This window comes from Oncorhynchus masou, chromosome 17 (genome assembly GCF_036934945.1).
Source record: "Oncorhynchus masou masou isolate Uvic2021 chromosome 17, UVic_Omas_1.1, whole genome shotgun sequence".
NCBI classification, from domain to species: Eukaryota; Metazoa; Chordata; class Actinopteri; order Salmoniformes; family Salmonidae; genus Oncorhynchus; species Oncorhynchus masou.
Window position 1 is genome coordinate 37,356,740 of NC_088228.1, and position 10,592 is coordinate 37,367,331.

General features: G+C 41.1%; 1 protein-coding gene across 2 annotated transcripts in view; it reads right to left on the minus strand.

Moving 5' to 3' along the window:
- The window catches only part of LOC135558975 (protein-glutamine gamma-glutamyltransferase K-like), a 39,393-nt gene extending 37,010 nt beyond the window's left edge, over window positions 1–2,383 (minus strand). For both annotated transcript variants that reach the window (XM_064993246.1, XM_064993245.1), the window contains exon 1: window positions 2,168–2,383. The gene's annotated coding sequence lies outside the window, so the exon portion shown is untranslated. The remainder of the gene's footprint in view (window positions 1–2,167) is intronic.
- Window positions 2,384–10,592: the final 8,209 nt, after the last annotated feature.

Consider the following 10,592-nt stretch of genomic DNA (forward strand, 5'->3'; position numbering starts at 1 on the left):
GAGCATTCAGAGTTAGAGACAGCAGGTGCGGTAGAGAGAGAGAGAGTCGAAAACAGCAGGTCCGGGACAAGGTAGCACGTCCGGTGAACAGGTCAGGGTTCCATAGCCACAGGCAGGACAGTTGAAACTGAATCAGGCCTTCAGTGTCACCAGTAAAGCGCCATCACACCACCTCCTCCATGCTTCACGGTGGGAACCACATATGCAAAGATCATCTGTTCACCTACTTCGCATCTCACAAAAACACGGCGGATAGAACCAATAATCTCTCATTTGGACTCATCAGACCAAAGGACAGATTTCCACCTTCTAATGTTCATTGCTCATGTTTCTTGGCCCAAACAAGTATCTTCCTCTTATTGGCGTCCTTTAGAAGTGCTTTCAGCAATTTGACCACGAAGGCCTGATTCATGCAGTCTCCTCTGAACAGTTGATGTTGAGATGTGTCTGTTACTTGAACTCTGTAAAGAATTTATTTGAGAATTTATTTGAATTTATTTATTAATTTATTTGAGCTAATCCTCTGCAGCAGAGGTAAGTCTGGGTCTTCCTTTCCTGTGGCGGTCCTCATGAGAGCCAGTTACACCATAACGCTTGATGGTTTTTACGACTGCACTTGAAAAACTTTTAAAGTACTTGAAATGTCATGGATTGGGCCTCCCGGGTGGCACAGTGGTTCTGGGTGCTGTACTGCAGGACCAGCTGCGCCACCAGAGACTCTGGGTTCGCACCCAGGCTCTGTCATAACCGGCCGCGACCGGGAGATCCGTAGGGCAATGCACAATTGGCCTAGCGTCATCCAGGTTTGACCGGTAGGGATATCCTTGTCTCATCTCGCACCAGCGACTCCTGTGGCGGGCTGGGCACAGGGCGCGCTAACCAACATTGCCAGGTGCACAGTGTTTCCTCCGACACATTGGTGCGGCTGGCTTCCGGGTTGGATGCGCGCTGTGTTAAGAAGCAGTCCGGCTTGGTTGGGTTGTGTATCGGAGGACGCATGACTATCAACCTTCGTACAGGAGTTGTAGCGATGAGACAAGATTGTAGCTACTAAAACAATTGGATGCCATGAAAAAGGGGTGAAAATAAAATTAAAATTAAAATAAGAAATGTCCTGGATTGGCTGACCTTCATGTCTTAAGGTAATGAGACATGTTTCTCTTTGCTTTTCTTGCCATATTATGGACTTTGTCTTTTACCAAATAGGTCTATCTTCTGTACACCACTCCTACCTTGTCACAACACAGCTGATTGCCTCAAACGCATTTATGAAGGAAAGAAATTCCACAAATTAACTTTTAACAAGGCACATCTGTTAATTGAAATGCATTCCAGGGACTACCTCATGAAGCTGGTTGAGAGAAAGCCAAGACTGTGCAAAGCTGTCACCAAGGCAAAGGGTGGCTACTTTGAAGAATCTCAAAATAATATTTTGATTTGTTTAACACTTTTTTGGTTACTACATGATTCCATATGTGTTATTTCATATTTCTGATGTCTTCACTACTATTCTACAATGTAGAAAATAGTAAAAATAAAGAAAAACCCTTGAATGAGTAGGTGTCTCCAAACTTTTGACAGGTACTGTATATATATATATTTAAAGAAAGGCAAAAAATGCCTCATATTTCCATTGGTTGTCGACACACAACATTATGTGAGGGAACAGGAAAACCTTTCCGTTTTTTTATCAGCATGGTATCTAAAATATTTCTCACTTTATGAGCAGAGCCTGGTACCACTGGAACCAATAACACCCATCACCCTGTGTGCGTGTGTGTCTGTGTGTGTGTGTGAGAGAGAGAGAGAGAGAGAGAGCGAGAGAGAGAGAGAGAGCAATTAATTCAATGGCCAAATGAAACGTAATATTGCTCAGTCAGCTGAGCTAATAACTATCTGCCATTTAAAAGTGCCTTTTATTTTGATTTATCCATTGGCTACATAAGCACTTTCCTCTGCCTGCCTTTCATGCCAAGTTAATAAGCTACATGTGGTGGTTGCAAGCTTTCAGCCTATAGGCTACTCACTTTCAAATCAAATCAACGTTTATTTTCCCCTTCATACCTCATCAAAACACATCCCAACTGCGAAATTTGTGAAAGTTCTTTACTTGAGTAGCCTACCACAGTGTCACTAATTGTCAAGAGTGAAATGAACAATTGCTTACGTTGTGTTGAGTGATGGCTTCTTTATACACCGAAAAAGTTTGAGTGACTTTTTAAAGCTTCTAATATATATATATATCCTTGTTCGTGTATTCACCGCTTTAAAAGTTTCAGCTCGTGCCAGTTCTTCTGTCTCTAACAGACGCTTCTTGGATAAGGTTTAGCCTACGCTCCTCTGGAGGAACGCAGAGGGGAAGTGACTTGACACACCCCCTGCCTCAGACAGTTCCAACCTACGACCCCCTCACCATTATGGTATCAAATAAACCATAGCCCTCTACCGAGGACTTCCTGTGTGGAGGGTCAAGGCACTGCAGCAGACACCGCAAACCCACAGGTTACTTAATACAATAACAGGCACGTTAGTTTATAAATTAAAGGGCAATTCCACCACTTTTTAACTTCATATTCACCATCTTCAGCACCAAACCAGGGTCTACATACGTGAAAACGGTACGTTTCTCTGTCTGTGGTTAAAAAAATAAGGTTCTAAAAATTGCTTCTCTATCACATGGTGGGAATTTTTTTATTGGCAAACATTTCAGTGTTCATACCTTCCTGTGTGCTGTCCCGTATACAAAATCAAATCAAAATCAAATTTAGTTCATCACATGCGATGAGTACAACTGGTCTAGACTTTACAGTGAAACGCTTGCTTAAGAACATTTCCCAACGATGCAAGGTTTAAAAAAGAATGATACACATTTTAAAGTAACTAACGCGAGGAATAAAATACACAAGAGTTGAGCTATAGTATATACAGGGAGTACCTGTACAATGTGCAGAGGTACGAGGTACTTGAGGTAAATATGTAAATGAAGGCAGAGTAAAGTGACTTCGCATCCGGATAGATAATAATAAGAGTAAAATAAACAACAGATAAGCAGCAGCAAATTAAAAGTGTGTGTGTGAGTGTGCGCGTGCGCGTGTGTATGTATGTATGTTTGTTTGTGTAGTGTCGGTATGTGTGTGTGTGTGTGTGTGTGCGTATGTACTGTTTGAATGTGTGAGAGATTTGTGTGAGAGTGACAGTGTAGTGTGTGTGTGAGTGAGTGTGTATATCAATTCTAGTGAGTGTTCATTGGGTCAGTGCAAGATAGAGTCGGTGCAGATAGTTAGATTAGTTGACTATTTAGCTGTCTGACTATTTAGCAGTATTATGGCTTTGGGGTAGCAGCTGTTTCGGAGCCTGTTGGTCCGAGAGCTGATGTTCCGGTACCGTTTGCCGGAGGGTACCAGAGCGAACCGTCTATGGCTTGGGTGGCTGGAGTCTTTGGCAATTTTTCAGGCCTTCCTCTGACACCGCCTGATGTATAGTTTCCTGATAAACAGGTTTCTATCTCCCCATATTGACTGATACCATTCAATCAACAACAAAAAAGACAATACAAGAACAATAGAAGATCAAAAACCAGTGCCTGGTCTCTCAATTTAGAGACATAAGTATCAAGCCTGTCTGTGCGTCTGGCAAGTCTCCATGTGCTGGCTCCATATATTTCTGTGAAAACATACACACAGTCACTGTTCTATAGGATCGTTTTCAATAGCACGTCACAATACCTTTTGATTTGGCTGCTGGGGGGCAAGGAGACCCCTAGTTCCATTAAAACCATTGCCATCTACAGTGCCTTCAGAGTTTTTACACATTTAGTTGTGTTATAGCCTGCATTTGAAATGGATTACATTGAGATTTTGTTTCACTGGCCGACACACAATATCCCATAATGTGAAAATGGAATTATGTTTTTAGACATTTTCACAAATTAATAAAAATGAAAAGATGAAATGTCTGAGTCAATATGTATTCAACCCCTTTGTTATGGCAAACCTAAATAAGCCCAGGAGTAACATTTTTCATGAAAACTTCTTAGAGCTAGGGTCTATTTAAATAATTTCATCACATTCCCAGTGGGTCAGGCGTTTACATACACTCAATTAGTATTTGGTAGCATTACCTTTAAATTGTTTAACTTGGGTCAAACATTTTGAGAAGCCTTCCAACAAGCTTCCCACAATAAGTTGGGTGAATTTTGTCCCAATCCTCCTTGACAGAGCTGGTGTAACTGAGTCAGGTTTGTAGGTCTCCTTGCTCGCACATACTTTTTCAGTTCTGCCCACAAATCTTCTATAGGAATGAGGTCATGGTTTTGTGATGGCCACTCCAATACCTTGACTTTGCTGCCCTTAAGCCATTTTGCCACAACTTTGGAAGTATGCTTGGGGTCATTGTCCATTTGGTAGACCAATTTTGCGACCAAGCTTTAATTTCCTGACTGATGTCTTGAGATGTTGCTTCAATATATCCACATAATTTTCCTTCCCCATGTTGCCATCTATTTTGTGAAGTGCACCAGTCCCTCCGGTAGCAAAGCAGCCCCACAACATGATGCTGCCACCCATGTGCTTCACGGTTTGCAAGCCTCCCCCTTTTTCCTCCAAACATAACGATGGTCATTATGGCCAAACAATTCTATTTTTGTTTCATCAGATCACAGGACATTTCTCCAAAAAGTACAATCTTTGTCCCCATGTGCAGTTGCAAAACATAGTCTGACTTTTTTTATGGTGGTTTTGCAGCAGTGGCTTCTTCCTTGGTGAGCGGCCTTTCAGGTTATGTCGATATAGGACTCATTTTACTTTGGATATAGATACTTTTGTACCTGTTTCCTCCAGCATCTTCACAAACTCCTTTGCTGTTGTTCTGGGATTGATTTGCACTTTTTGCACCAATGTACGTTCATCTCTAGGAGACAGAAAGCATCTGCTTCCTGAGCGATATGATGGCTGCGTAGTTCCATGGTGTTAATACTTGCGTACTATTATTTGTACAGATGAACGTGGTACCTTCATGTGTTTGGAAATTGCTCCCAAGGATGAGCCAGACTTGAGTAGGTGTACAATTATTTTTCTGAGGTCTTGGCTGATTTCTTTTGATTTTCCGATGATGTCAAGAAAAGAGGCACTGAGTTTGAAGGTAGGCCTTGAAATACATCCACAGGTACACCTCCAATTGACTCAAATTATGTCAATTAGCCTATAAGAAGCTTCTAAAGCATGACATCATTTTCTGTAATTTTGCAAGCTGTTTAAAGGCACAGTCAACTTAATGTATGTAAACTTCTGACCCACTGGAATTGTGATACAGTGAAAGTGATAAGTGAAATAATCTGTATGTAAACAATTGTTGGACACAATGACTTGTGTCATGCACAAAGTAGATGTCCTAACTGATGTCCTAACTGACTTGCCAAAACTATCTGGTTGAAAAACTAGTTTTAATGACTCCAACCTAAGTGTACGTAAACTTCCGACTTCAACTGTATAATGGAAAGCTATGGGTTCTTTGTAATTCCAGCTCCCAGATTGCAAGTTCATTGTTTCAGGCTTGTTTCTTCAAAAACAAGCAAGAATGTTTAGTTTTTGTACAAAGACTCCCATTTCAAAATCAGCCTGTTTTTAACATGGTGAAGAGGATGCACGCTTACTAATTTGACTTTTCTATTGAACATACTTTTTCCATATGAAATATTATAGTTTATTCACATTTTAGGATACCTGAGGATTAAATAGAAACGTAGTTTGACTTGTTTGAACAAAGTTTAGCGGTAGGTTTTTGGACTCCTTTGTCTGCACGTTGAATGAGTGGATTACTGAAATCGATGGCGCCAACTGAATAGACATTTTGGGATATAAAGAAGGATTATATCTAACAAAATGACCATTCATGTTGTAGCTGGGACCCTTGGGATTACAAACAGAGGAAGATTTTCAAAAGTAAGTGATTTATTTATTCACTATTTGTGATTTTATGAAACCTGTGCTGGTTGAAAAATATGTTGATGTGGGGCGCTGTCCTCAAACAATTGTATGGTATTCTTTCGCTGTAAAGCCTATTGTAAATCGGACAACTCAGTTAGATTAACAATGATTTAAGCTTTTAAATGATATAAGATACTTGTATGTTCATGAATGTTTAATATTACGATTTATTTTAATTGCGGGCCCTCCAATTTCTTCAGATGTAGCAGGACACCTATCCTTAAGAAGATTTAACAAGTCACATAATAAGTTGCATGGACTCCCTCTGTGTTTAACATGATTTTTGAAAGACTACCTCATCTCTGTACAATTATGACAAAAATATACAATTATCTGTAAGGTCCATCAGTCAAGCAGTGAAACACAGATTCAACCACAAAGAACAGGGTGTTTTTATGTGTATGTGAATAACTCACCTCGGAGAGTTTGGTAAAGTTCAAGCATAATCATTTACTCAGGTATAATAGGTTACGACATCCCAATCAGACACTCATAATGCACCTCATAATGCACCATAATGCATTTATATATCCTATATAGGTGCCCCACTAGCGCCATCTCTGGGTTGGCATTATGCCCGTTATCTTAACATCTTCCTTTTTATATAAAATTATTTTAATACCACAGTGAAAATATCTATTTACATTATCAACACCCTTTTTATTTTTTAAATTTAAGATAAAAAACAATTATGTCCATCTCTTTAACGCTACCATCCCACGCCAAATTCAAAACAACAGAAATCCCATAATTAAAATTCCTCAAACATACAAGTATTTTAAACCATTTTAAAGATACACTTGTTGTAAATCCAGCCACAGTGTCCGATTTCAAAACGGCTTTACGACGAAAGCAAACCAAACGATTGTGTTTGGTCAGAGCCAAGTCACAGAAAAACACAGTCATTTTTCCAGCCAAAGAGAGGACTCACAAAAAGCAGAAATAGAGATAAAATTAATCACTAACCTTTGATGATCTTCATCAGATGACACTCATAGGACTTCATGTTACACAATACATGTATGTTTTGTTCGGTAAAGTTCATATTTATATCCAAATATCTGAGTTTACATTGGCGCGTTATGTTCAGTAGTTTCAAAACATCCGGTGATTTTGCAGAGAGCCACATCAATTTACAGAATAAACATTGCTAAAAGATACACTTCTCCTTAATGCAACCGCTGTGTCAGATTTTTTAAAAACTTTACAGAAAAAGCACACCATGCTATAATCTGAGTACAGCGCTCAGAGACCAAAACAACCCAAACAGATATCTTCTATGTTGTGTAGTCAACAGAAGTCAGAAATAGCATTATAAATATTCACTTACCCTTGATGATCTTCATCAGAATGTACTCCCAGGAATCCCAGTTCCACTACAAATGTTTGTTTTGTCCGATAAAGTCCATCATTTACGTCCAAATACCTCCTTTTTGTTAGCTCGTTCAGCCCAGTATTCAAATTCATAATGCGCGATGACTAGGAGCAAAGGAAAAGTCAAAAAGTTCTGTCAAACGAAGTATAGAATCAATCTTTAGGATGTTTTTAACATAAATCTTCAATAATGTTCCAACCTGAGAATTCCTTTGTCTGTAGAATTGCAAGCTTACGATCACGTGAATGCGCGAGACTGAGCTCGTGGCTCTCTAGCAGACCTCTGACTCATTCCCCTCTCATTTGCCCCCACCTCACAGTAGAAGCATCAAACAATGTTCTAAAGACTGTTGACATCTAGTGGAAGCCTTAGGAACTGCAATATGATCCCATAGACACTATGTATTCGATAGGCCAAGAGTTGAAAAACTACAAAGATTTCTTCTCCGTTCTTTTGCCTGCCATATGAGTTCTGTTATACTCACAGACATCATTCAAACAGTTTTAGAAACGCCAGAGTGTTTTCTATTCAAATCTACTAATTATATGCATATTCTAGCTTTTATGGCTGAGTAGCAGGTGGTTTAATTTGGGCACACTTTTCATCCAAAATTCTCAATGCTGCCCCCTACCCTAGAGAAGTTAAGGGACATAGTCCCCATACAGCAGGGGCAGTCTTATGTTAGCCATTGTCCTAGCGTGTAGTTATAAGCAGGCAGCTAACTTCATCTGGCTCGTGAGGCTCGACCAGACTGGGTCATGTGTTGTGAAGCTAGCCACAATAAAAAATAAGCACAACAATAGTAATTTGTGGTTTGCCTTCAAAATAAAAGTATGGCATTGACAGTGATGCAAATTAATACAAATAGTAGAACTATGCCATATATTTAATTATGGCATAAATGTATATATACAGTACCAGTCAGAAGTTTGGACACACCTACTCATTCAAGGATTGTTTTAAATATATATTTTTTAACTATTTTCTACATTGTAGAATAATAGTGAAGACATCAAAACTATGAAATAACACATATGGAATCATGTAGTAACCAAAAAGTGTTAAACAAATCAAAATATATTTTAGATTTTAGATTCTTTAAAGTAGCCACCCTTTGTCTTGATGACAGCTTTGCACACTCTTGGCATTCTCAACCAGCTTCACCTGCAATGCTTTTCCAACAGTCTTGAAGGAGTTCCCACATATGCTGAGCACTTGTTTGCTGCTTTTCCTTCACTCTACGGCCATCCCAAACCATCTCAATTGTGTTGAGGTCAGGTGATTGTAGAGGCCAGATCATCAGATGCAGCACTCCATCACTCTCCTTCTTGGTCAAATAGCCCTTACACAGCCTGGAGGTTTGTTGGGTCATTGTCCTGTTGAAAAACAAATGATGGTCCCACTAAGCGCAAACCAGATGGGATGGAATATCGCTGCAGAATGCTGTGGTAGCCATGCTGGTTAAGTATAACTTGAATTCTAAATAAATCACAGACAGTGCCACCAGCAAAGCAACCCCACACCATCACACCTCCTCCATGCTTCATGATGGGAACTACACATGCAGAGATCATCCATTCACCTACTCTGCGTCTCACAAAGACATGGCGGTTGGGACCAAAAATCTAAAATTTGGACTCATCAGACCAAAAGACAGATTTCCACCGGTCTAATGTCCATTGCTTGCTTTTCTTGACCCAATCAAGTCTCTTCCTATTGTTGTTGTCCTTTAGTAGTGGTTTCTTTGCAGCAATTTAACCACGAAGGCCTGATTCATACAGTCTCCTCTGAACAGTTGATGTTGAGAAGTGTCTGCATCACAGTTGACCGCAGCTGTTTATGTTGGCCTTCCGCATCTGGAAGGTGGCCGAGCTACTGAGGTGTTTGTCAGACATTCGAAAATCGGTCTTCTCACAAAAACGTCTGTAGTGTCCAAACGGTTTGGCCTACAAATGGTGTTCTCTAACCCATAAAATCAAATGGAAGTATGGAGATAATTTTGTGCCAACAAATGTATTGGGATAAATATGTGTAAAAAATATATATACACTGCTCAAAAAATAAAGGGAACACTTAAACAACACAATGTAACTCCAAGTCAATCAGACTTCTGTGAAATCAAACTGTCCACTTAGGAAGCAACACTGATTGACAATAAATTTGACATGCTGTTGTGCAAATGAAATAGACAACAGGTGGAAATTATAGGCAATTAGCAAGACACCCCCATTAAAGGAGTGGTTCTGCAGGTGGTGATCACAGACAACTTCTCAGTTCCTATGCTTCCTGGCTGATGTTTTGGTCACTTTTGAATGCTGGCGGTGCTTTCACTCTAGTGGTAGCATGAGACGGAGTCTACAACCCACACAAGTGGCTCAGGTAGTGCAGCTCATCCAGGATGGCACATCAATGTGGCAAGCTGTGGCAAGAAGGTTTGTTGTGTCTGTCAGCGTAGTGTCCAGAGCATGGAGGCGCTACCAGGAGACAGGCCAGTACATCAGGAGACGTGGAGGAGGCCGTAGGAGGGCAACAACCCAGCAGCAGGACCGCTACCTCCGCCTTTGTGCAAGGAGGAGAAGGAGGAGAACTGCCAGAGCCCTGCAAAATGACCTCCAGCAGGCCACAAATGTGCATGTGTCTGCTCAAATGGTCAGAAACAGACTCCATGAGGGTGGTATGAGGGCCCGACGTCCACAGGTGGGGGTTGTGCTTACAGCCCAACACCGTGCAGGACGTTTGGCATTTGCCAGAGAACACCAAGATTGGCAAATTTGCCACTGGCGCACTGTGCTCTTCACAGATGAAAGCAGGTTCACACTGAGCACATGTGACAGACGTCTGGAGATGCCGTGGAGAACATTCTCCTGCCTGCAACATCCTCCAGCATGACCTGTTTGGCGGTGGGTCAGTCATGGTGTGGGCTGGCATTTCTTTGGGGGACCGCACAGCCATCCATGTTTTCGCCAGAGGTAGCCTGACTGCCATTAGGTACCGAGATGAGATCCTCAGACCCCTTGTGAGACCATATGCTGGTGTGGTTGGCCCTGGGTTCCTCCTAATGCAAGAAAATGCTAGACCTCATGTGGCTGGAGTGTGTCAGCAGTTCCTGCAAAGAGGAAGGCATTGCTGCTATGGACTGGCCCGCCCGTTCCCCAGACCTGAATCCATTTGAGCACATCTGGAGCATCATGTCTCGCTCCATCCACCAACGCCACGTTGCACCACAGACTGTT